The sequence below is a fragment of the Psammomys obesus genome, unplaced genomic scaffold (assembly GCF_907164565.1).
Source record: "Psammomys obesus unplaced genomic scaffold, mPsaObe1.curated_primary_1811, whole genome shotgun sequence".
Lineage (NCBI taxonomy): Eukaryota > Metazoa > Chordata > Mammalia > Rodentia > Muridae > Psammomys > Psammomys obesus.
In genome coordinates this window covers 3,273,169-3,300,197 of record NW_026596134.1, presented here as the reverse complement: position 1 = coordinate 3,300,197, position 27,029 = coordinate 3,273,169, and the positions used below count along the sequence as shown (strand labels likewise).

At 37.3% G+C, this 27,029-nt stretch overlaps 1 long non-coding RNA gene and 9 other non-coding genes across 19 annotated transcripts in view; all 10 read left to right on the top strand.

Moving 5' to 3' along the window:
- LOC129666179 (uncharacterized) overlaps window positions 1-12,320 on the top strand; it is a 50,539-nt gene extending 38,219 nt beyond the window's left edge. For 5 of the 10 annotated variants that reach the window (XR_008718493.1, XR_008718494.1, XR_008718496.1 and 2 more), the window contains 11 exons: window positions 307-394; window positions 1,131-1,217; window positions 1,943-2,027; window positions 2,885-2,984; window positions 3,502-3,673; window positions 4,285-4,373; window positions 5,481-5,566; window positions 6,056-6,134; window positions 7,609-7,678; window positions 10,659-10,742; window positions 11,646-12,320. This is a non-coding gene — a long non-coding RNA (uncharacterized LOC129666179). The remainder of the gene's footprint in view (window positions 1-306; window positions 395-1,130; window positions 1,218-1,942; window positions 2,028-2,884; window positions 2,985-3,501; window positions 3,674-4,284; window positions 4,374-5,480; window positions 5,567-6,055; window positions 6,135-7,608; window positions 7,679-10,658; window positions 10,743-11,645) is intronic. The other 5 variants (XR_008718501.1, XR_008718500.1, XR_008718499.1 and 2 more) reach the window with 5 other exon arrangements.
- Window positions 49-120, top strand: LOC129666232 (small nucleolar RNA SNORD113/SNORD114 family). Its single transcript, XR_008718521.1, has one exon. It is a non-coding gene; the product is annotated as a small nucleolar RNA SNORD113/SNORD114 family (small nucleolar RNA).
- On the top strand, window positions 704-775 carry LOC129666234 (small nucleolar RNA SNORD113/SNORD114 family). The gene has a single exon (XR_008718523.1). It is a non-coding gene; the product is annotated as a small nucleolar RNA SNORD113/SNORD114 family (small nucleolar RNA).
- LOC129666242 (small nucleolar RNA SNORD113/SNORD114 family) lies at window positions 1,498-1,569 on the top strand. The gene has a single exon (XR_008718530.1). It is a non-coding gene; the product is annotated as a small nucleolar RNA SNORD113/SNORD114 family (small nucleolar RNA).
- LOC129666244 (small nucleolar RNA SNORD113/SNORD114 family) lies at window positions 3,063-3,134 on the top strand. Its single transcript, XR_008718532.1, has one exon. It is a non-coding gene; the product is annotated as a small nucleolar RNA SNORD113/SNORD114 family (small nucleolar RNA).
- LOC129666227 (small nucleolar RNA SNORD113/SNORD114 family) lies at window positions 3,867-3,938 on the top strand. Its single transcript, XR_008718516.1, has one exon. It is a non-coding gene; the product is annotated as a small nucleolar RNA SNORD113/SNORD114 family (small nucleolar RNA).
- LOC129666230 (small nucleolar RNA SNORD113/SNORD114 family) lies at window positions 5,677-5,748 on the top strand. Its single transcript, XR_008718519.1, has one exon. It is a non-coding gene; the product is annotated as a small nucleolar RNA SNORD113/SNORD114 family (small nucleolar RNA).
- Window positions 7,385-7,458, top strand: LOC129666248 (small nucleolar RNA SNORD113/SNORD114 family). Its single transcript, XR_008718535.1, has one exon. It is a non-coding gene; the product is annotated as a small nucleolar RNA SNORD113/SNORD114 family (small nucleolar RNA).
- On the top strand, window positions 7,946-8,017 carry LOC129666228 (small nucleolar RNA SNORD113/SNORD114 family). Its single transcript, XR_008718517.1, has one exon. It is a non-coding gene; the product is annotated as a small nucleolar RNA SNORD113/SNORD114 family (small nucleolar RNA).
- A 14,636-nt stretch (window positions 12,321-26,956) lies between the features above and the next one.
- LOC129666240 (small nucleolar RNA SNORD113/SNORD114 family) lies at window positions 26,957-27,029 on the top strand. Its single transcript, XR_008718528.1, has one exon. It is a non-coding gene; the product is annotated as a small nucleolar RNA SNORD113/SNORD114 family (small nucleolar RNA).

Sequence of the window (27,029 nt, the reverse complement as noted above, 5' to 3'; positions counted from 1 at the left end):
ATTGAACAATAAATGTCCCGAAATTAGCAGAGAGGAGGAGGGTGATGTTGGATCCTTGATGACTGCGGGTGCCATATGAGTCTATGATTGTGACTACAGGTCTAGGAGTCTGAGGTTCACATCACAAACTGTCTAGTGTATACCCATGATCTTAGGGGCAGACGGAAGAAGTGGTCACAGCTATGACCATCTGTTTTCTCAACCACTTAGGGATAAGAAGAAGTAGGCAAGGGAGGCAGGGAGAATGTATGGATAAGAGAACAGAGCATCACTCGTTTTATGACCTCTCCTGCTCTGCACTTTCAGAAAAGATGCCCCGCAAGCTGATTTCGTACAGTCTCACTTGGAAATGAACCTCGCGATCTAGCCTTTGTGTTTGTAGGATAGATATTGTGTGAGTATTGTTGTGTTCATACTTTGGTTTAGGTTTCCCATTGTATTGATGGAACACACGTAGAATATGGAAGCGCAGTCTTGCTGATAGGGTAAACATGGCAAGTGTGTGAGGCATAATGCTTAACAAAATTTGCCAAATTAAGATTGTATAATAAGAAATACTCAACAGGAGGAAAGATCGTGCAGGAGGTCTTAATTATACTTTAAGGATCATGCTGTTAAATTTTAGTGATTCATAATTATCTCAATAGTATGAGTAATTACTCAAGAACACATAGCAATTAAGAGAAAAGAGGAGAGATGATGTTAGATCAGTGATGACTGGTGGTGGCATATGATTCATGGATCACGACTACCGGTCTAGGAGTCTGAGGTGTACATCATAATATGTAACTTACACCCCAAACTCTGGCAGTTATGAGTGCTAATCTATTCTTACATTTAGTTTAAAACATTAATACAAATTTATAGCATATATTCCAATAAAGATGTCACTTCATAGGAAGAATATTAATAATAGACACCAATGTATGTTTGAGGATGCTGTATGAGTCATAATTAAAGGCAATGTTCATGGTGTGTCAGAGCCATGGCTATTTGTTTTCTCACGAAGTACACCTGTTAGTATAATACAGACTTGGACAAGAAGAAAGAAGCAAGACAAAGAAATAGAGGCCATGGATGAGTGAACAGACTATAAATCTTTTTATTGTTTCTTTTCCTTACACTCTCAGAATGGATCCCCCCCAAGTTGATTTACATGTCCTGTCTTCATTATAAGCTTCATGATCAGTTCCTTGGATTCATAATATAGACACTCTGTGAGTATAGTCAATATTCTTTAGTTGATTCATTTTGGTTTTGTGGCTGTGCATGTACTGATAGAATAAAGAAAACACTTATCATCTGAGGAGACCGTCCATCCCCAAAGGGTTAACATGACATGTGGACGAAACACAGTGTTTCACAAAATCTCCCAGATTAAGAATGTGTACCAAAAGAGATTCTAATTATCCCGAAAAATGCTGGGGCTTTTTGTCCTTAGATCTTGTCAGTTATAATCATCTCAGTAAAGTCCATAGAGAAGGATAGGGCTGAGGTTGGAAAAATAATGAGCACTGTTTGCACATGAGTCATGGGTCATGATCACACGTCTGGGTGTCTGAGTTCAGTGTTATTACATGTATAGCTTATACCTGTGTGTTCGGACATAGATGTTAAAGAGAGGTGGGAAGTGATGTTATTTTATTTCAATTGAACACTTTAAATATTGTTCAGTTGTTTTCTGAGCAGGAGATAATTCCACAGTAAGAGTCCTAAAACTACATAACAAACACAGTAGTTAATTCAGAATGAATGATTGAGGCTGCCAAATAAAATAATAGGATGCTTGGTAGGTCAGAGCCACAGCTATTTGTTTCTCACAGAGAACATATTATATTGTAACATACACTTAAATGAGTGATTAAAAGAAAGTGTCAGGGAATGCAGGGTTCTATAAACAGAATGTGAGTTGTTTTATAATCTCTCTGCTTTCTACTCTCAGAATGGATAACCCCAAGCTGACCTATGCATTCTCCCTTGATCTGAGCTTCACAGTCTGCTCGCTGTGTTTGTAGAATTGATTCCATGTAAGTATATTCAGCTCTCGTGTCTTGTTTTGCCTTGTTTCTAAACACTGTTCTCTGCATTGACCAAACCCTAGTTCTCACTTGGAAGAATAATCACAGAGAGTGCTTAAGGTGAAATGTGGGAGACCACAATATTTAGCAAATTTTTCCTATGTCAAGAATGTATAATGTCAGAGTTACTTGATATATGTCTGATGTAAGCTGAGGAATAATGGCCTTAGCTTATTTTGTGATTCACAATTATCTCAGTAACCATTTGGAAATTCATAGGGAAGTTGGAGGTGATGCTGAATTAGTGATGACTACTGAGGTCATGTGATTTGTGTGGATTATGACCACAGGTCTGCAATCCTGTGGACCATATCATTAAATACTAGTTTAAAGTCTTGTCGTCAGTGACAAATATTAGAAATAACCTACAGTTAGATAAAATAAATTTTGAAGGCATTTTCTAATCAAGACTTAATTTCACGAGACTATTAAAACGTATACCAAACATAATACTTCATTCAGATGTGATGGCTGATGATGCCACGTGAATTAAAATTATAGGCAATGTTTCTGGTAGAGTCAGAATAATGGCCGTTTGTTTTCTCAATGAGAGCATTGTAGTGCAATTCATATAAAAAGAGAGCAGTAAGACAAGCAAGCAGAGAGTATGAATGAGTGGACAGAATGCATAAACACAGTGGGAGGATAGTCAACATGCCTGTGCTGCGTCATGATTTCTTTTAGTGACAGTTCATGTATTGATTTAAAGAACCACACTTATCATTTGAGAAGAACAGCCATTGCCAAAGGGTTAATATGGCACACGGGTATACACAGTGGTTAAAAGTGTTTTTTTTTTTCCCTAGATAATTAATGGTGTGCAATAAAAAGGACACTAATCATGGCAAAAAAAAAAAAATCCTTGGAAATCTTCAGTGTATTCAAGGATCTTCTCCTTGGATCTTTGTGAGTCATAATTATCTCAGTAGTGGTAGTGGTCCTTGGGCCATAAACTACATCAATAGGAAAGTGGAGGGCTGATGTTGGATTAACGATGGCCGCTGATGCCCGATGAGTCATGGGTTGTGAATACAGATCTGAGAGTCTGGGATCTATAGAATTAAATACTCTGTATATACCCATCATCTTAGTGACAAATTGAGGAGTTTACTTTTACAATTAAAGAAAATGTTAGTACAGTTAAATTGGAAGTCATTTTTTCAGTCAATGTAATTTTACAGCAAGCGTCCTAAAAATGTATACCAAGCAGTTTTTCCTCTGGACTTGATGGCTGAGGATGCCATGGCACACCCCCTAAAACTATAGTCAATGTTCTTGGTAGGTTCAGTGCCGTGGCTGTTTGTTTTCTCAAAAACCAAACGGTGTACTGTTACGTAGAGGAGTGATAAGGAGAGGGCTAATTGAAAGTAGCCACAAAGTGAACATCAGTGATTCCATGTTCTCTTCTGCTTTGTGCTCTTAGAGTGGATAGCCTTCACCTGCTGTGTGTATTCTTCCTTGGCTGTGAGAGTCCTAAGATAGACACAGTTGTGTGTAGTCAGTGTTCATTCCATGGTTTTGGTTACTTTGAATGACTATACACAACTCTTGTTGAAATGCTACTCGTCCTCTGGAAGACCCACCTTGCTCAAATGGTAGGTAAAGCTTCTGTGGAAAACAATATTTAACAGCATTTTCCAAATTAATAATTTTTAACAGAAGAAAAGGCGCTGTAGATTTTTGATGTATACTCAAGTATATTTTTGTGCTTCATAATTATCTTAATAGCACTTTATTGACTGATGGCTCTATAGCTATATATATGTTAATAGAGGATGTGGATGATGTTGGATCAATGATGACCATGGGTGGCATATGATTCGTGGATCATGACTACATGTCTGGAAGTCTGAGGTCCACATCATAAAACATTTAGATTATATATGAAATCCTAGCAGCAGATAAAAAAAATGAAATAAGTTGGAAAGGCATGTTTAAATTTGATGTGACCCCACAGGACGAGTACCAATCAAATATACTAAAACAAAGTAGTTTTACTGACAGTACGTTTGAGATTGCTAAATGATCTAAAATTACAACCAATGTTCTTAGTAGGGTCAGAGTCCCTGCTATTTGTTTTGTTCAGAAGAATAAGATATAGTATAATGTACACTTCGATAAAAGGGGAGAGACAAGCAGAGAGAATTCATGGAAGGAGTGAGGCCAGTGTCCATGTTTTTGTAATTTCTTCTGCTTTGTACCCCAGAATGGACCCCCTCCCCCAGGCTGATTTTCACACTGGCTTTGGTTGTGATCTTCTTGATCAGCTGCTTGTGTTTGTAGTGTAGACACAGTGTAAGTATCGTCACTCTTCGTGTGTTAGTTTTGTTTGCAAAGTCATTCATTGCATTGACAAATGACTACCAGCTTAAAGAAGCAACTGTCCCTAAAGGGTTAATCAAACACAAGGTTTATCAAACACAAAAATTTTGAGAAATTAACAATATGTAACAAAAGAGATACTCATCATGCTAAAAGTTCCTGAGAAGGTCTGAAATATACTCAAAGATCTTGTCCTTATATTTTTTAACTCAGAATAATTTCAATAATACTTGTGATCAACACAAAATAAGAGAGAAGAGGAGGGCAGATGTTCGATCAATAATGACCACTTCTTGTGTATCAGTCACGGATCATGACAACCTGAGTGTAGCCAATATGTATGCCTTGCTTTGGGATACTTCCAAAGACTGTTTATTCTATTGATAACATCCTTGTTATTAAACTGGAAGATCAATCAACCTTATCCAAATAGTAAATCGGCATTTATATAAAAGAAAATTTTTGCCAAATTAAAAATATATGATTAACGAACTACTAAATAGAACAAAAGATCCCGTAAAGTACTGAATTCTCCTAAGAATATTTTCCTTGGGTTTTTGCGGAACATAGTTATGTCCGTATTACCAGTAATCCATCGCTCAACAAGCATTTAGAGTTTAATAGGGAAGAGAGGCCTGATTAATTTTTTTTTATTTATTGTGACCACTGATGGTGTATGTCTGGTGTCCTCTGAATAAGTATCTAGCTTTTACCCAGAACCCTGACAGAAGATATGTGTGGTAGTTTCTTTCTACAATTAGATAAAAATGTTAGTAAAAACAAATTGGTAGAGCTTTTAGTAATTGAGAAGTATCTCCACAGGCCAGAGTAATACAAACATACACTACACCAAAGTCAAGTTTATTGTGATAGCGCTGTTGATGGTGCCATGCGAACAATAATTAAAACCCATGCTCTTTTGCATCAGAACAACAGCCATTTGAATTCTCAAGAACACATGGTAGTATGAACCACACTTAGAGGAGGGCTAAGGGAAAGAAGCAAGATGAAGCAGATTGAATGCACAGACGACTAAACACAATGTCATCGCTATAATCTCATCTTCTTTGTACTCTTCAGGATGGATACCCCCATGTGATTTGCACATTCTCCATTGGTCCTGTGCTTTGTGATCAGCACTTGGGTTCATAGTATGTAGATACAGTGTGAGTATAGTCAGTGTTGCTGTGTTGATTGAGAGTCTGGAGGGCTGGTTCTGTATTGGTAGAGACTGCTTAGCAAAATGCATAAATGCATAGAGGAGGAGGGCTGATGTTGGATCTGTGATGACCAGTGGTGCAGTATGAGTCGTGGAACATGACTACAGGTCTGGGAGTCTGAGGTCCTCATCAGAAAATACCTAGAATATCCCCATCATTTCAGGGACAGATATTAAGAGTAGCCCACTTCTACAACAGTGAAAATACCCACCAAACAGTAGCTCATTCATACTTGATGCCTGAGGATGCCAGGCCGCATCAACTCACATTGGTAGGGTCAGAGGCGTGGCTGCTGGGTTTCTCAAAAAGGACATAGCCTAGTTTGTTATACACTTAGGTGAGTGATAAGAGAGGGGTAATTTCAAGCAAGGAAAAGTATGGACAAATAAACAGAATGCCAATCTTTGCATATTCTCTTCTGCTTTATACTGTCAGAGTGGATATTCCCAAGCTTGTTTCCCACATTCTCACCATGAGCTTTGTGATCCAATGTTTGTACTCATAGGAACACAGAGTGAGTACAGTCGTTTTGTCTTTTTTTCTTTCCTTTGTTTTTTTTTTTTTTTTTGTCATTCATACCTATTTACAGTATTGTTAAAATTTTCATCATCTGGAGGAGCTACCTCATCCAGAAAATAAATATGGCATCTGGCATATTTATGGCAGTATATCATTTAAGGACTAATTTAATAGTTTGTAAGGATAAAATATTCCACAGGGCTAATGACCTATAGATCTCTGAATTATACTAAAAAAAAAAATCTTGTGTTTTTTTTTTTAATTTTTGTGCCTCATAATTATTTTAATATCACAATTGATCAGTTGCTCAATATACATCAAGAAATTAATAGAGAGGAGGAAGGCTGATGTTGGGTCTGTGATGACCACTGCTGCCGTATGAGTTGTGAATCATGACTACAGGACATAGGAGCTGACTTGAGTCATTTTCTATTCTTACAATTATATATATAATATATAAATATTGTTTCAGTAAGTCATTTCTCAATTAAGGCTTCATTCCAAAAATGTACTACATATAGACCAAATATTACTGCAGTTTATGTAAGCATGATACGTGATGATGCCACAGAAAATAAAATTATTGGGAATGCTCTTCTTAGGTTCAGATCCATGACCATTTGTTTTGTCAGGAAGAACACATTATAGTGTACAATATATTTACATGAGGGATAATATGAGATGATCTAGACAAGTATACAGAATGTGGGAATATGTAAGCAAAATGTCAGACTTTAAAATATCTCCACTTTGTACTCTCAGAATGTTTAGCCTCAAGCTGATCTCTCTTTCTCTCTAATCCACTATTTGTGTCCATAGGATAGGCATCCTCTGAGTATATTCATTGTTCATTCTTGCTTTGAAATAATTTAAAGTCTGATTATTAATGAAACCCCACTTGTTGTCTAGAGCATCCATGGCCAAATTCTTTTGTTTTTATTATTTTATTTTTATTCTTCTCTCCTACATTACACCCTGACCACAGTTGCCACCCCTCCCCCATTCCTCTGCTCTCCCATAGATTTAGTCCCCCTTCATTTTCCTTCAGAAAAGAGCAGGCCTCCAGATATATCAAAGTAACATGGTTACAATAAGACCACACACACACTCTCATATCTAGACTATATGAGGCATCTCAGTAGAAAGAAAACGGACCCAAGAGCAGGCAAAAGAGGGTAAATGTTTGTGAAACATTGTTTAGCAATCAATTGTTCAGTAATCATGCCTAATTAATAGAGAAGAGGGGGTAGTCTGTGATGACCTCCGCTGACATGTGATTCATGGATCTTGAGTTAACAGTATGGATGTCTGAACTCCACATAAAATATCTAGCACAATAGCATGATCCTGGCAGCAGCTAAGAGATAAACAAAAATAAATTGTTAGGATATTTTCCACATAAGAGGTTCCTAATATAACCAAACACAGAACCCACACTTGTTCTAATCCCTTCTGCTTTGTACTCTCAGAATGAAAAACTCCAAGACGAATTCCACAATCTCCATTGTTCCTGAGTTCACAATGTAATGGAGACACAGTGTGAGTATTGTCAGCATTCTTACATTGGTTGGGTTACTGTGAAAGGCTGCTCCCTTTATTGATCATCTGGGAAGGTCGGCTCTTGACCAACGGTTAATACGGCATATGTATGAAATACAAAGTTTTGCCAGCTTAAGAATGTGTAAGAACAATCAATCCTGTGGAGCTCTGATATAGAGTCCCATGATTTGTAAATGTCTAAATAATACTAACAGTCAATTTCTCAACAAAACCGCATAAATTAATAGAGAGGAGGAAGCCTGATGCTGGATCTCTGATGACCACTGGTGCCGTATGAGTCGTGCATCGTGACTACAGGTCTGGAAGTCTGAGGTCCACATCATAAAACACGTATAATATTCCTCTCATCTCAGTGACAGATGTTAAGAGTCGTCCACCCCTACAATTAGATAAAAGATAAAAAATAAATTAGAGGACATTTTGCAGTCATAATTTATGGCGAGAGTGCTAAAACTATATCCCACAGACATTATTCCATCAGACATGATCAGTGAGGATGCCACATTTTAAAATATATTCAGTGTACCTAGTAGAATCATAGCCATGACACTGTGTTCTATCAAAAATGATAGATAGTTGTGTAACACATTTTGGGCATTAGAAGAAGGATACAATGATAAATAAGCATAATGCCAATCTTTTTATGATCTCTTTTGCTATATACTGTCAGAATGAATCCCACCAAGCTGATTTCCATACTCTCCCTTGGTCACGAGGCTCCTGATCTTATCTCTGCTTATAGAACAGATGCTGTGTGAGTACAGCCAGTGTTCTTGTTCTCTTCTGGGCTCCTTTTAAATACTCGTCCCTTTTATTGGATCATTGCTTTTCATCTCGGAGGAGCAACCATGGCCAAATGGTCAATATGGCATGTGTGTCATCATGCCTTCCTCCTGTCAGATCCCCCAGGCTCCTCCCTCCTGCCGTACCCATCCAACTCTGCCTACCTCCACCTCCCTGTTTGTTTAAGCAAATAACAACGATAGAAAACCACAAAATTCAGAATAGAACAAAGCAAACACAGAACAACAAAGAAGGAGAATGTACTTGAAATATTTCCATATCCAGAGACAAATACATACATAGAAAACCCATAAAAACACAATATTGGAAACCACTATATATATCCAGTATGGTTTAAAAAAATACCCAAAGATTAAAAACCCCCAAATATACTGTAAATTCTTTTAGAATTGGCCTTTCTTGAATGTCTAATAAAATGAAAGATCCCATGCAAATGTATATGGGCACAATAGGAACCTCTTCACACTCTGTTTTCTTTTGTACTATAAAAGCAGATTTCCTTCATTACTGGTCACCAGGTTCATGGGTGCCCAGTGTGTCAGGAGGATAGGGACAATGTGAGTCAAAGTCATTGTCTTGGTTCTAATTTTTTCCTGTTTGATAAAGGATTACATAGAACCCAAGGAGCCATGGCACAGTGAGAAAAATGATGTGGCATGAAATGCTTGTTTGACTAATTAATATTTTAAATGTAAGGTTGAGGTCAGGAGACATAAAAACACGAGGCAAAGGAACTTACATATAGATGTAAATTATTTTTAAATTATGTAATTTTTATTAGTGAATGAATGATCAGTTAATAAACAACAATCCAAGCTCATCAGAGAAACTAGAGGCCAAGGTTGGATGAGTGATGACATCTTGTTGGGTATGAGCCGTGGATCATGACACCTCAAGGCATCTAGTGTGCATGCTCTGAGTCTAGTTATACCTGTGAGATATGCTCAAGTGTTGTCTTTTACATTTTTGTGTTTTCATTAAAAAAAAAAAACGGGTCAATGAAAGACCCTTTATGGAAATATATAAATAAAGATAAAGCATGTCAGTATCATTTAGCATGAGAATCATGCCAATTGAGAAATGCTAATAAGCATGGATACCATGATACATACTTAGAAATGAGTGGCTTAATGGTATTACTAACTAAGGACAATGCATTTACTAAATTTTAATGTATATGGAGTCCTTGCCTTGTTCAGAGCATTTATTACTGTTTTATGATGTCAATCAAACTAAGACATTTTAGTTCCCACCCAAGTGACTAAGAACATGGAGGGGGAATAAAAGAATAAATGGATATAATATAAATTGTTGAAATTTTTTTTATGTGTGTTGTCAGCGTAGATGCTTTCTGATTACCACATCAACAGTTTCCTCCTACTCCGTGTGTCAGGAATACTGAGACCAACATGAGTACTGTCAAGCCCCGGGCCTTACTTGAAAGGGATTTTAAGTTTCATCTATTGGTAAAAGCACCACCCAAAATCCACTAAGACCAACTATGGTTGACTGAGAAATAAGAATAGCCATCAGATATTATACTCATTAATCAGTGCTTACAAAATTTAGAACAAAGAAAAAAGATCTTATCAAAGTATTTAAAGACATTGTAGATGACTTAAGAATCTTGTTCTTAACTCCTTGTGATTCATAGTCACCTAAGTGTTATCAGTAAAATGGCAGATTAATTAATAAACAAATGTATAAGTTAATGAAAACGGACCTATCTTGTATCAGTGATGACCACTGTGTTTGCAGTTCTGGTACTCAGAAGTCCACACTGACTCTTCGAAGTGGTCCTTTACACAGATAGAGAATAGAGTAAGCATTATATCATTGCTCACAGTATTACTGAATTAGAGTCAGAAGATTAAAAATACAAATGAGAGAGCTTTATACTATTGTTAAAATTACAGAATAAGAATGGAGGTACTTACTACTATATTTTGGAAGTGTTTTTTAGTAGTACCAATATATTCTTTTTGTCTGATATGCTTATAAAGGTAATGGGCACTACTCTTATTTTGAGTTAGTATAAAATTTAGTATTATTCTGTTTTTGATATGAAAGCAAACATGACTGAATAATTGGAAAGTACATTAAATGACCACTGAACAGCATCTTAGTTCTTTCTTGTCTGTTCTGTACTTCTCAGGAAGGCCAACTCCAGATCATGGATGGATCCTGACTCATCCTCAGCTCTAAGGCTGCCTGTGTTGTTAAGGTCACAGCTACACCTGTGAGTGATAATTACAGTAGAGTTGTGATGTGCTTACAATAATCAGGATAAGACAGTTGTAACCAATCATAAATATGTGATCTCACATAATATTGTACAAAGTTTGACTTCAGTTAATTAAAATATCTCGTTACCACTACCTACAATTTATACACAGTAAATACCACACATCTTAGACTCAAAAATCCAAAGCAAAGTAACTTGAGTTACCACCTCTGTTGGTAATAGTCCTATAGTTAGGTGGTGAAAAGATCCATGGGTCGTGTCATTGATTTTGATGTTGATAGGTTTGATTCTATTGTGAAAATTAGTGAAAGGGTCAATTAACATATGTAAATATCATCAGTTAGACATTATTCAATTACAAATATGACATGAAGGAAGACAATCTATCAACTTAGATTAAAATCAGTTAAACCAATTAAGTATGACATGGGGACAGTAATAGAGTGGTAGAGCAATTGCTTGGATGTTAAGGCCTTGGGTTTTATTCTCAGTACCACAAAATTAAAGAAATAAATAACGACAATGTTTAAGTATGTTACTTTTTGGCTAATGATTAAAACAGAGTCCATGAGGTAATCATGAGTATGAACAGATGAGTGAATAATAATAATAGCACACATTCAGTAATTTTTTGGTTATGAAAGCTACTGGACATCTGAATGATGGAGAAATTGAGGCAAGGCCAGTGAGAGCACTGTGTCATATTTTCAAACCATCTTTTTGCTTTGTGCCCTCGCTCATTAATGTGCTGAGGATGGCAGTGCTTGCCTCTGTGTTTGAAACCAATGAGTGTAGGAATGTCTTACTTGCTTGCATTTGCTATTTTTAAAGTTATTCCCTCTAACCTTGGAGCACTCAGTCCTAACTGAGATGTCTCCATCTAATCCCTCCCTTCAGGGCTCAGGGAACTCTATGGAAGAGGAGGTGGAAAGATTGTAAGAGCCAATGGAAATGGAAGACACCAAAGAGACAAGGCCTTCTAGCCACAACAGGACTGGTGCAGAAATCAAGTCATAGAGACTGTGGCAACATGCACAGGCCGTGCACAGCTCTAAGCCAGATGGGGTCCTGGCACTGTGAGGGGAAGTGGACACAACCCCCTATCTATAACCCAGAAACTACCTTCACTTGATAAACTCTCTCAAAGCAAAGACTAGTTTTTTCCAATGGAGTACCACCGGACATATAAACCAGGACATATAAAGCACGCTCCATGGTCCCGATGGCCAGCACAAAATGAACTCAATGGCATTTTTGGAGATTTTCGAGACTCACAATGCTTTGAGTATTTTTTTTTACCCTACTGATATTTTGCTCATATATTATGGTTTCTGATGGCTTTTTCTCTGTATGTGACTCAGCTTATGGATGTGTTCCTTGTGATTTTTCCTTTGGCTCTATTTCTTATTTTGCTTTGTTTGCTTTGATTTCTCTTCATTATTTGAGATGTTTTTATTCTAATGTAAGAATGAAAGAGTAGGTGTGGTGGGTGGAGAAATGGGTAGAATGTCAAAGGCTAAATTGTAATACAATTAGTTTGTACAGAATTTTAATAAAAATGGGTTTCCTCTATGACTAAAAAGGTGTGAAGTATAATTACTGAAAGTCTACAAAAAGGAGCAAAAGAAATATAAGTAAATAATATGAGTCAGTGGATCCTTACCCAATTGTATAAACCATATCATGAGATAAATGATGTTGATAATAGTGAGGTCTATGTGGTATGCAGGTTGATTTGACCCGAACATAAAAAAGGTAACAGCAATGATTTTACTACCAGAGGAAAAGAAGAGAAATAGTTAAGTGTGGTGTCTTTTTGTCTATGAAAAGTTCAGAGTGTGTTTGTGTCTCTACCTACATGGGGAAGCTCAGTACTTGCTGGGTATCCTCAAGGCCTTGCTTCTGTCTCAGTTACCACAAGAGAAAGTGGTCATAGATGGAAATGCATCTTCATTTTAATGGCCCTATCAACATTGATACGATCTATGAAATATAATTGAGCAAACATAGCCATCTCGAGTGTAGAATTGATAGGCGCTGTTAGTCAGTACACATATGGAGCCTTGTGGGTCACAGCAGCAGAAAGCGCCTTGATCGAAGAAGAGCTTCATGTGTATTTGGAATGTATTAGTCTGTAGACTTTGGCTTGTCCGCAGGGAGCTGCTGAGTTAACTGGTAACATGGCTGGGTAATAAGAAGTGAAGGAGCCAGAACTCTGGATCGATACAGCTGCAGGTGTGAGTCAGAGGTGGGGAAGAGTGTCTGCAACCCTGAAGCCAGATAAAATAATTCTAACCTTTGCCCACGTCAAAAGAGATGTTATAGGTCGATTTGGGAGTTTGTAAGGATCTTGTCTGAGTTTACTTTTCACAGGTTTTGATTATTTTGCAGTCAGGAAATCAATAAGAGAATGTACAATGAAAATACTTTGTTGAACACGTTAAAGAGGTATGTTTTTATTGTAAGTAATTCCTAAATATAAAGAAACAATGTACAATTATAAATAAGTTAAAGTGAAGGGGATATAATATCTAATTATAACAAAATGAGAAAGAGTACACTAATTATTAATACTATTAATTCTAATAAATAGTGATAATTAGTTGGGATAAATGTTCAGTAATGTTTCTTGTGGCTAATAGTTATGGCAGAGAATCTAAGTGATGCTGCTATTCTTGAATTGGGTTAATGTTGTCTTGTTATTCCTAATAGACTATAAAATCTACATTAAGCTAAATCAGATACATAAAAGTGATTGAACAGGGACACAATGATACCGGGAGCAATGGAAGAAATGTCTCACTTTTATCAGTGTCCACTTTGCCATTTAGTGAGGTTGAGGCTACACTTTTAGAAGGGAGTATGTCTGTGTCCATTCTGAATGTGTACAGCATGGCAATGAGTCCAGTTAATGCCAGTGTGCACTCAAACTACACTGTACAAAAGTGAACAAAAATGGCCCGTAGATAAAATACATCATTTCTGCTCATAATGTAATTGGATAACAGTGACTACTACATTAGACATCACAATACAGATAGGAAGTGCAAAGCCTGTAACACATGTCGCAAAGTCAGAAAATTATTAAAATATATTACTTCAAATCCGTACGCTTAAGTAACTTGAAAAATGAACATGGGTGCTGTCTTTATCTCCTCTAACTCTCTTTTGCTTTTACGTTCTAGGCTGAACATGTGAACTGGCTTCTGTGTTCTGCAGGTTTCTGGCCCCCACCTCTGTGGGTCGGAGCATTCTGTCCAATGTAAGACTACTTGGTTTGAAATGTTTAAAGTGTATTCATTGCTGCATTTAAAGTAATTTTTAAAAGCCAAGTATGGTCCAAAGGATGAATAGGGGTTGTCTGAAATATCTTGATTCACTGCTATGGATAACAAGGAGGATAATTGATGGGGCGGGATTTTTTTTCAATTAAATAGTAATTCTAAAGGCAAATGGCAGGGATGTTGAAAGATTATATCCTTGAGTTTTTGTGATTAATTCATTTGTTATTAGTAAATCAATGAACCATTCAATAAAAGCTTTAGATGAGAATGAAGACCAGCCTATCCCCAAAACAGTAATTGTGGCACAGTGGCATAGGGCTCCTTCGTTGTCGGTACTGTCCCTCCGGAAGGCAGAGGCTGATGACAGGCCTGAACTCACTCAGTTTCTGTCCTGTTACTAATCCTGTGGAGGACTGTTAGGGATATACTATGATCTTCTTTTATTACACTTATTTATTTGTCTTGGAGGGGGTGTGGCAGTTTGTCAGGCCAGTTTTCTCCTTCCACCTTCTGGGTCCCAGAGACTAGGCTAATGTCATCTGGCTTGGTCATCTTTCCTCTGCCCACTAAGCCACCTCATTGGCCACGGTCTTTGTTTGATTCTATTCTAAGTTATTTCTAGCCCAATAAACATGAAGTAAAGAAATCAAATTTTTCCCTACCATAAATACATGCAAGGAAGCATGAAATATTAATATAAACAGTGTCTATTGATATGTTTTAAGAAAAAAACATGGTCCAAAGATCCAATCATACATAACGTACTGAAACACAATGCTTAATGCTATATGTGTCATACACACACATGCAGATACACGCAGATGATCACTTTGATATAGGTGTTTATGATGTGAAATGTTTAATAACGAGTACATTGGAGGAGAGAGGACCCTTTGGGCATGGTCTTTCTCACCTTTGTTGTCTTTTCTCTAGGGAAGGAGAGTTATGGCTTTTGGAGGACTCTGCCATGCTGCTTGCTTTGTGGGTGAACGCCATAGAGACCAATGTGAGTGAGAAATAATGTTCATATCCTTGTAAGTTTTTCTACGAGTATTTATTATGTTATCAAAACTGTAAAGAAGTCTTGGCCAGGACAACTGTGGAAAATGAGAAAGATGGAATTAGCATGAAATATTGCATTCATAAATTCACGGATGATAACTTGTGAACACGATATGAGCATGGCAGGTGATGCTAAAGGCATGACAGTTAGTCATTGCTCTTAGGTTGCATGAATCATTGTTTTTAAAACTAGGACCATTGAAGTCATTACTTGTTTCATAAACACATGTAAATGAGTGAGAATAAAGGGGTTCGAATGAGGACCAGTGACGGCAGTACAATGCTAACGAGTTGAGATGCTGAGGTCCAGTTACACAATGGATAAAATTTCGTGTGTCTGTAAGTGGCTCTGGACATAGGCACTGGGAAAACAAGAGTCACATTCTTAAACTGTACAACTATATGCACATAAATTATACAGGTATACATTAGGCAGTGAATTTTATTGGGAAATACATACAATCCACATATCTTATTTCCTTAAGAATGGCAGATATAAATAATAAAAGTTTGTTTTTGCTGGTTTTCTTTAGAGGAAACTAGCAAGTGTTTTCCCACCTCCCTAGGAGTGGCATGCCTGGGCCAGTGAAAGCTGGCTAGATCAGTGAAGTCTTACTGTCACTTTGTATTAATTAGTTAATAATACAGTATGATGATTAGTCAAGTAAGTATGTAAGACAACAAGTAATTGTCTAGATGATAAGCACATTTAGGGCCCTTGCCATTGCGGTTTTATCCATCGTGCTGATTACACTGATAATAGTAAATTAGTAAATTAAACAGTAATCACATGAAGAGTCATAACCCAGAACCATTGTTATACTGGTCACATGGGAGTCATTAAAAATGAGTAATTCGTGTTTGTACTTTAAGGCATGAACATATAGACAGCTTTCAGGAAAATACAAGGACTTTACTCACAGTTTTGTGTTCATCAATAAAAAAATACTTTTTTAAAAAAGATAATATTTAAAATGTTTTTCTTTTGGAAATTTCATACATTTATATGATTCATCTAGGTCACATCTACCTCCAATCACAGGTTCTTCCCAATTTCATGTCTTTTCTTTAGAAAAATAAAAACTTTTAAATATAACTCATTGGGTTTCATTAGTTTTGCCCGTATGTGCATGGGACTCAGGGCATCCACAGGGCCATGGACACCCTACCAGTGACTGTATCTTCTTTCAAAGTAGCAGTTGTTGAACAAATAAACCCATTTTATTAATAAGAGCATGAGAGGTACGGCACTGTTTGATGTGTCAACGCATAGTAAATAATTATAATAACACTGATTCTAACGGGAATGATTGGGCAATGGCTGTTTAGTGGCGGTTTAGTAGTTCTTCAGCTGGGGAGGAGATGGGTGGTTCCCAGTCACAGTTCATGGTTGCTGTCATATGCAATCCCATTTATCATTTTGGTAGAAAACTTTGGCTATTGCGCGTTAATGGATACCTACATGACTGTGTTAGCAAATGCCTAGAAAAACTGTTCTTTTCTTTGTCGTTTCTACTTGGCCGTCTTCACGATGGACATACCGACTGCTGGACCATCTTTTGGGACTGAGATCATGGAAGAACCATGTGAGTTACTAAGGTCTTGTTTTGATTTGGGGCTTTTGTTCTAAAACATTTTGATGCTTTTCGTATGTATTAAATATGAAAAGTTCTATTGCCAGAGAGCAATAGAAGTTGAAATGTTGTGATGCCTGATAATGACCAGTGCTGGATTCAGCAAGTGAAGAAAATATATGAAGGATCTATATGTCCTGGCCTCGGGTTTTCTGAACCATGTGTTTATCTCAGTAGAATCCGTGAACAAATAGTTTGTTCAATAAAAATGCAAAAGTCAATGGGGAAAGGAAATCATCTTAAACGTGGATTAATAATGACTAGTGATTTGGTATGAATTGCAGCAATCAGGTCTGTGTACAAGAGCATCTAGGCTGCTAGCTGTTTTTCTGGAGAGGTTATCTCAGTGTTGATTTTGCCTTCTCTGCTTTGTACTTCTCGGTATGTAACCCTTGTACTGCTGCAAGAAGCAGCGAGTGCCATAGTGGCTACTCTGTGTAAGAGTGGGAGCAAAATGACAAAGAGACGCGATGGTATGAGTAGGTCACCCTTTAAAGACACCCAGTGACTGTTGTTTGGTAAGTAACAAGTGTAATCACAGAAGGCCAATGATGGCCAATGAAATTATAGATTGTTGTGAAACATTGTATTGATGAAGTCATTAGTTAGGTTAATTGGTTTCATAATGAAAGTGACTAATATAAAGAAATGCGTTCAATGACATGAGCAAATATGTAGGTGAATTTTAATTTAGGATAGCGATAAACCTTTCCCTCCCATGAGCATTAGGGCTCAAAGGCAGTTAATGCTACTAAAGAAGTAAAAAGTCGATTAGTAAACAACTGTAGAGTTTTATTTTATTTTTTAAAGAAATACATCTTTTGGCCCATTGTCCTGGCCCAATGATTATAATTAGTGGTGTCTGAGAGTTCACACAGGGTGTTTTGCCATATGTGTCTAGAACTGTGGGGTTTGCAGAAATAGGAAGTGTGGTCCACTTACTGGGGTCTTATGCAAATGATCCAGGGACCTGATTGTTAATGATATACAAAAACCTAATTTTCTAACTTTTAGTGGAGTGGTTTAGTTTCCTGATTTATGGATATGTCCTAAAAGAATGTACAATCTAAACAAAAATGGCCCAAAGTCATAAATAGATTCCAATCTTACCTTAGCTATTAAATCATATTTCTACATTGTTATATATATAGTACACTACAAAGAACCTTTTTTTCTCTTACCTTTATTGGAAATAATAATAGGAACACTCAGTAAACTTGTTTGAGGCCTTTGCTAGCTTGTTCCTGAGTGCTAATGTGTCATAAGTAAATCAATAAACACAAGTGCTGTGGACGAGGCTAGATGATTCTACTAAAGTACATCCTCATTAAGAGCTTGTTTACTGGAGCCAGGCTTGGTATTTTGTGTCTCTAGCACTGCTGTCTGTGGATAAAAATAGAACAAGCCTGTCACCCACGTCAGCAGCCAGCTTATACCCAGATGTGTTTGTGTGAGTACTCAGTGTCTTTGTCACAGCTACCTGTGACTTTATATGTTTTTGACCTTTAGCAAATTAGAAAAAGTTACGTAATGGCCAAATTTAAAAGAAAGAAAGAAAAAAACATTTAAAGACAGGAAATTGAGCTAGCTTGTGTATCAAGCTGTTTAATCCCACGTATTCTGAATTAATCATTGTGCCACCACAGAGCCTGATTGAAACAAGATCAAGGTTTCTCCTCCATTTTCATAGCTGTCCATTGTTCCATTTTAATTTTTCCCCTTTGTTCCTCATTCCTGCATTAACATATCAGTGACTCAGATGTTTGAAGTTTATAATAGACACATACTAAGCACGTTATGATGCGCAGAGTCACGTGTCTAAAGTAAATTAAGCAGCGATGGTGCAGAGTCGACGGATGGCTACGTTGTGTTTGTACCATCTTTTCAATAGTCCCTGGGGGGTATGTGATAGAGCTTGTCCCCTTACTTACAACGATGACAGAAACCATTGCAAGAGGCTACAGGTCCCTGCCTTCATTGGAGCTGGTTGCTTAAGGATGTTGGCTGAGCTGTTAGTGAAAATTCTTGGTGTAATCAGAAGTATGTCATGGCTATTGTCCTTATCCTGGGTCAGTTTTGAGTTTCAAGCTGTTTCTTTTATTCTGAGAGGAGAAAGGCAGGATATAATGGATAGAATATATTTTATAACATTTTTAAATATTCTTAATATATTTTCTAACATTTTAAAATAATTTTTGCTGGGTGTGGTGGCGCACGCCTGTAATCCCAGTGCTCAGGGAGGCAGAGGCAGGTGGATCTCTCTGAGTTTGAGGCCAGCCTGGTCTACAAAGCGAGTCCAGGACAGCCGGGGCTGCACAGAGAAACCCTGTCTCGAAAATAATTTTTAAAAAAGTTTTTAATGTTGTGTACAATGGATGTATCTTAGATGAGACAAAGAGAACAACCAACACTCTGCCTTCACTGGAGTTTTCATTGCATGTGGAATGTACAAATGTGCATTTGATTGTATATGTAATGAATGTTCAGAAAACCAAGCCTGTCTCAACAACAGAAAACCAACCTTTATGCTACATTTAAATAACAGCACATTTTTAAAATGTCAAATGTAGGTCACAAATTCTTTTTAAGTTTTTTTAAATTTTATACATGAATACAATGTATTTTTTGTCCTGTCTGCTCCCAGACTCCCCAAACACATCTGTCTCCTGATTTTACTTGCTTTAAATATTTTAAAATTATTATTTGTGGTAATATTCTATTCACCAAGTCAAAATAGGACTTCCCAAATGCGCCTCGGGATGGGACCATCCACTGAAGCATGGGCAACTCCCAACGAAACAGGACTTTTTGTCCCCCAGCTTTTATTAGCATACTTTAATTGTCCATAGTTGTGGGCTTCATTGTGGCATTTTCATGTATGTATACAAGTTACTTTGTTCATATATGTATATGTTACTTTGTGTCCCCATTAGCATTTCTTATCCCACTGATCCCCCCCCCCTTTTTTTTTTTACTTAGATGTCGTGAGTGTGTGTGTGTGCGTGTGTGAAAAATTTTGACAGGTCTTCTAAATATTCCTTGAGGGGTAAATGTGTTTAATACTTGTACTGTGTAGCATGAATGTGGAGATGTACATTCCGGTCAGTGCCAGAGAGCTGACGGTAGGTCATGCCAGAAATAGGGAGAATGCACAGGTTACACAGGCAGGGGCAAGGCAGGAGGATCCAGAATGAAGAGTGCATGCCTTCTAGCTGTTTATGACCAAAGTACCCGTGACCTTCTAAGGTCCCTTGCGGTCAGGGATTTGCATGTTTGTCTGTCTGGCGATGAGTATACAGATTTTGCTAATACTCGAGGATAGACATCTCACTATTTGTTTCATCATAGGTTTGATTTTGTTATTAAAAAAATCTGCAAATGAAAGAATAAATAAACAAGACAGTGTATAAAATGAAGAGGATGAAGTCTATGCAAGCACATGGTGAGGTGAGGATCATTTAATGTTACTTAGGCCCCTTAACACTTGAAGTGGATTGGGGGAGGGTGCCTTTTGGGGTGTTGTTATGTGGGTTGATTAATGACATGGAATAGGCAGGGTTCTTACTTTGTGTCCATGAAGAGGTCAGGTATTCATATGCTTAAGAAAAACAACAACACCGATAAAAGAAAACAAACAAAACATACCACAAAGTAATAAATAAAATTACTAAGAAAGTGAAATTTGAAAGGTATGCATTGATATAATGCATTGATAATGATAGTGGGTAGTTTTTAAACTATTGTTGTTTTCAGAGAGGGTCTCACTGCGTAGCCCTGGTAGGCGTGGAACTCATATGTAGATCAGGCTTACCTTGACCTCACCGAGATCTACCTACCTCTGCCTCCTGATATTAAAAATCTAAGGTTACCATTAGCAAGTTAGTGACTCAATGAATAAACAATATGGAAGCAACTAGAAAACAGAACGAACCAGCCCTAGGTCCATGGTGACCCACGGTGACATGTGAATCATACATGATGCTTGAGGTCTGCAACTGTGGTCCATAAGGGGAAACCTAGTCCATTACTTTCATTTTAAAGTGCTTCTCTAGACAGACATATGAGGTTACACATTTTTATTCTATTGTCACTTTATGATTTATATGAAAAATCAGTTACACATAATAGATGACGTAAGATCTAGTCCACAGTGCTCATGGGATGTATACTGATATATACTGAAGTAGGGGAAGACGTGTATTTGACCACATGGCTAATAATGGTTTATATGTCAGAAATAAGTAGACAATGTTCTCTGTCAGTCTCAAGTTCAAAATTATTCACTTTATTAAAAATTAGAGGGACTGGAGAGATGGCTCAGTGGTTAAGAGCACTGTCTGCTCTTCCAAAGGACCCGGGTTCAATCTCAGCAACCACATGGTGGCTCACAACATCATACCTTCATACTAATGAACGTAAAGCAAAACTAAATAAATTATTAAAAAAAAATTAGAGAAATGATACTAAGAAAAGCTGAGAAGAAAGAATACCTATGAGTTAACAAACAGAGAAAGAAGGGCATTTCAGTCGTTACCAAAAGTCACCTTACTAGGTGTGCCACACCAAGCTGTCTTAATAGTAACCCAGCACTCCATGATCCACCTTAACCATCCTTGCCTCCCTACCACCTCCTTTATCCCTGGAGCCACCATTCAGCTCCTGGCTTCCCTGATATCTGATTTCAGTGTGAATGTGTTCATATACTACTTGCCCATTCTTTGCCTGAATTTTGCCTCTTAATTCCATCCATTTCACTCCCAATTAAAACAACAACAACAACTTAGTTTATAGACAAATAGAATCTGACAAGGACTTAGCAATTTAGTAGCTTGACCATGCTCCAGTGGTTGGATTCACACTCACACACATTTGGGTAGCACTAATGTTAGACTCCATATGTTATATCAAAAACAAAAACAAAACAAAGAGCCCATAAAGTTGAGAGAAATACAGGGATCACTCCAGATGGAATAAGCTGTTAGATATGAGCAAAATCCATTGGATACTTGAAGGAAATTCTCATAGAATATAAAAAAAAAAACTTAAAAGCTATAATAGTATAGGAAACTGGGAGACAAACGATATTTTGATTTAAAAACAGAAGTAGACTCTGGGACACTCTAAAAGACAGTCAGATCAGATGTGTGAAGCTGTGTATTCTGAGCTTATGAATCATGCTTATTGATTTACTTTAATTAATAACTTAGAATAAAAATAGGAACGTTATAATTAAAAAGGCAAACATGAATCAGTGAGGGTGTTTGCTGTCGGGGTGAATAAAATATGCCTGGACTCTGGATTCAAATGCAAAAGAAATGCAGTTCATCACCTCATTGGAGAGTGTCCTCAGAAAATATTTGACAATATCCAAGGATCTTGGTCCTGGCCTTTGTCAAAATTAGATGAATGAGAACATCAATCTCTCAATTAATGAAATATTGTTTAACTAAAACAAATACACGACCAGCCAGGCGGGCTGGCACATAGCTTTTATCCCACACTCAAGGAGGCAGAGGCAGGCAGATCACTTTGAGTTTGAGACTAGCCTGGTCTATGGAGTGATAGATAACCAAGGCTACACAGAAAAACCCTGTCTTGAAAAACCACAACAAAACAAAAAACTATGGCCAAGAACATTACAATATGTTAGGAAAACAGTGAAGTCCAGGTATAGCCATCTGACGCTGTTACTTTAGCCTTTTTGGGCTAAAGAAGGTGCAGACTTTTATATAGTAAAGCCAGTGTTCTCAGTGTATAAAAAATTTAAATTTCTCTTTTCTTAAGAGAAAAAAATTAAATTTCACAGTGCTAAGTTAATAAGTATATATATAATACTCCAAATCAGCTGTTCTCAATGTATGTGTCGCAACCCCTTTGGTGGGGCCTCAAATGAACATTTCACCATGCGGGTTGCATATCAGATAGCCTGTGTATCAGACATTTATATTACAATTCATAACAGCGGCAAAACTAAAGTTTAACATAGTTGGGAGTCACTACAACATTGGGAATGGAATTAAAGGGTCACACCTTTATGAAAGGTCGTACTACTACTCTAAACCAAAGATTTAGTTAAGGGTTAATGGGGAGAATGTCTCAATTTTTATTCTCTTACAAGTTTTTTTTTAATCATGTGTTCTTTTTTCTGCTCTTCTCCATGGACCTGTGTGAGTGCATAGTTCTCTACGATCTGTCTCTGTTGGGAGCATGGAGAATAATGTAAGTAATATTTCTAATTCCTACCTTGGTTTGGGGGGTTTAGTTAGGGAGAATCTACTATATTTTTTAAAATTTTAGGTTGTCGTCATGTAAGGCAGCTGACATCATTTTATACTTTAGACTAAAATGAATAGTTTTACTGATTAGTGGTACCCATGAAGAGCTAAGGGTAGTTAACTGAAAATACAGAGTGACCCAGGCATCATTCTGGATTACAACAACTATGTTCTTGATAGGTTTTCCAGTCATAGGTTTTTAAAAATATTATTAGTGACATAATAGATTAGTTAACCATCAATATAGAAACTAGTCAGTGGGTATTGGGCCCTCCACGGACAACTGTTTTATTTCATACATGAAGAAATAAGGACAGGAACCAAAAGGTGGTGCCGTTGACAGGTTTACTCTGTAGACAAATATTAGGGCCCTTAATGCAGATTATGCTGTCGTTAGTTTACAGATTTTTCTCTGTGAATGAAACCGTGCACAAAGCTGGAAGGTATTAGACAATGGGGACCCACCTAGCCATGGTCTGATGCCACCTGATGACTGTGGCATGTGTCACCTGACTCTCACATGTTGAACACTGTATTTGTGGAACTCTGAGATCCAAAACAAATGGCCAGGTCCTTACTATGTTCATGTGTCTGTGTCCATGGATATCATTTAATAATTTTGTATTCATTAGCTTAAAGTATTGTTATAAAAGAATCAAGGCAGGTTAAGATCACGAAAATAAAAATTTTTACATTTTTGAAATAAGCAACTAGGAGATAGGTATTAGATATTTTCTTATTTATTTTTCCTAATGAGTTCTCCCTAAATGGACCAGGTTGGACTCAAAATTCCTAGTTCTCCTGTGTCTGTCAGTCGTTTGTCGCAAGCCTGGTACAGCAGAAATTGATCAAGTGAAATACAGCTCTGTACTAAACAGGATGCAGACGAGTCATTGTCAGTCATTACACTGTATCAATTATAAATTTGAAGTTAATTAAGAAGAAAATACAAATAATTGCAATGAACGTTTGGAGGAGTGTTGAAGCATCATAGAGAATATTAGGCAATAGAGATACAGTGTCCAGCTTCCTGCCCATCTCTGCTTTGCACCCCTCAGGCCGAGCCACTGAGCTGGGCCAAAGTCTCCTGATCGACACTCCCTTCCATGCTGTGTGTTGTCACTGTGAGTAACACCCAACATTCTTACTTTCCTTGCTTATTTGATTAATGATTTTCATAGCTTTACGTTAATTATTTTTCAGAAGAAACAGAGACTGAGGTAATCTTGTACTGAGGGTTTAACAGTAGATTGGGGAGCAGAAGAGGTTTAATAGTACATTGGGGAGCAGAAGAAAAGTGAAATGACTTGAAGGTCCTGTCTTTCCCCCTGTCATTTTGCCTGATACCAAACAAATGATTTTGAACAAAGTGATGCCTTGAGTTGTCTTATTACATGCTTACTTTGTAATTTTTCAGTCAGGTTAAGCTAATTGATTCCCTCATAATTTCTCATTATCCTGAAAATTCACTATTCTCTCTTCTACCCCATTAAGATATTAAGGAATTATCATACAGAGTTGCTCCACAACACAGAACATCCCAAGGCTTCTGAGGGTCATTGAGCTGTAACTTAGGAACTTTTCTCCTTTTGTCTCTTCCCACTAAACCATCTGGTATCCATCACTCCACTCTCCACTCTCAGTAAATGAATGCTTCTGTGTCCCACATGAGTAGGCCCATATTGTGTTTGTCTCTCTGTGCTTGGCTTATTTCCTTCAGCATGATCAGCTCCATTATATCACTAAAAATTATGACGTGCCATTTTCCTTTATGGCTGAAAGTACCTAACAAGGTGCTTATGTCTTCAGCAGTGGTCCTCAGCCTCCCTAATGCTGCGTCCTTTAAGATTGTTTTTTGTGGTGAGCTCCAACCATAAAATTATTTCCATTGCTACCTCACAACTATAGTTTTGGCACTGTTATGAATCCGTGTTTTCTGATGGGGTTAGGTGACCCATGTGAAGGAGTCATGTGACCCCCCAAAGGAGTCTAAACCCACAGGTTGAAAACCACTGACCTAGAGTAAATAAGGAGCCCAAATTTCAATAGCCAAATTGAATCCAATAAATAAGAGAAGTGTGTATGTTTCAAAAAAGAGGCATACAAAAGCCAAGAAGTCTATGAAAGAATGCTCAGATCACCAGCGAATGCAAAGCAAAACCCACAGCACAATAACACTACACTCTAGTAAGAAAGACTTTTATCAAGAAAATCTAATGGTAGGAATAACTAGTGAAGGGGTAGGTAGTTTGATTTGTACATTGTAGATGGGAATATCAATTAATACAACATTATGGAAAACAGCATGGAGGTTCCTCAAGGGGCAAAAAAATCTAAACAAGTAGATTTTTCTGATAAACCAGCCACCCTTCTAGTGGGTCTGCATTCAAAAAAAAAAAAAAAATGAGGCGTTGGTGTCAAAGAGATGTATGCATTCCCATGTTCATTGCAGCGCTGTGTATGAGTGCTGGCACAGACCTAAGTAGCTTTCAGCTGATGGATGGGTAAGGAAATGTCCATGGTACACTGCTCACCCCAATAAAAGATAACTATATTCTAATGAGAGATTAATGTCAGTTGTTGTATTTCCTGATTGATTGCTGACACACTGAGGCCAATTAACAGAAGATAAAGTCTCAAGTGGAATAGGATTCTACAGACAGACGTTAACCTGTCAACCATCATGTTGTAAAATATTTGTGTTGGGCCATGTTATTGACTTATATTAATTAGTAACATAGAATGAAGTAAGTTTAAATAAAAAAAAAATAAGCGGTTATAATGTGAACCAATGATGATAGCAGGAGTTGAGAATGAGCACCAAACACTTCATGAAACATATCTGAACTCTTAATAACCAACAAAATGTAGGATAGTTCATTTTCTGGTATAAGATGTCCTCTCGACCTGTAGTTTTCAGCCTGTGGGTCATGAACCCTTTTCAGAGTGATCACATATCGTCTGTCCTAAATGTCATATGTTTATATTCTGACTCATGGCAGTGGAAAATTATAGTTATGAAGTTGCAACAAAAATACTTTTATGTTTAGGGATCACCACAATACGAGGAACTCTATTAAAGTGTCACAGAGTTCGGGAAGTTGAGAACCACTGCTGTTGACATATTTAGGAATATGCAGAGACTGGAGACTGACAACTTTGTTGATATATGTTGATTCTGTCATTAGAATTAAGCAGGGAACTATAATTCATCTAATAACTGAAGTATTAATCAAATACAAACAGATGCAGGCCTTGAGGAGCACATCAGGGGTACTTTGCTACAGTATGCACACTGGGTGATGGCTGTAACTCCCACACTGTCATCCTTAGCTATTATAGAGCAGATGTTGGAGCCTTATTTATCATTTGGCTATGGGGCTCTTTCAAATTGATTTCTAGTTTAAATTGTTTCCATATCTTTTGTTTCGGTAAAAACAGGCACTGTTAAATTAGAGAGTGAATAAGTTAATCCAGAAAGCAAAGCTAAAAACCAAAGGTCTGTGGCAAGAATGTCCCAGCTTTTATTTTCTTTTTTCTTTTCTATGTTTATCTACTCTGTTCTGTACTCTTCCCAATGGTCTCATGGGAGCCTGGGCTAGAATTCTCCAAAGTTGGTGTTCAGTGGTGCATCACTCACTAGAAACTGAAATTCAGTGTGAGTAATAGGAAAGGATCTTACTTTTGTTTTCTTGGACCATTTAGTCTCTGTTTTAAAAAATAATGCACTGATAGAAGGCCTAGTGTACTCATCTCAGGTCTAGGAGGAATATTTTAACCAACTGATAGAGTGGAAAGCTAAGCTCAGTTAATGAAAAGCTGTGGGTATTGTATCCCAAACAGCAAATTCTTGCTGTGTTTATACATGTCATTGGCTTCAAGAGGCATCACTACTGGATTAATGGATTAGTAACCAAACATTGTAGATAAAAATGAAGAGAGACTGGACTCCCTGGATCAGTGATCATAACTGCCGGTGTGTGAGTCTCAGATAATGAATGACGTGGCTGAGACTCTGGGGTCCAA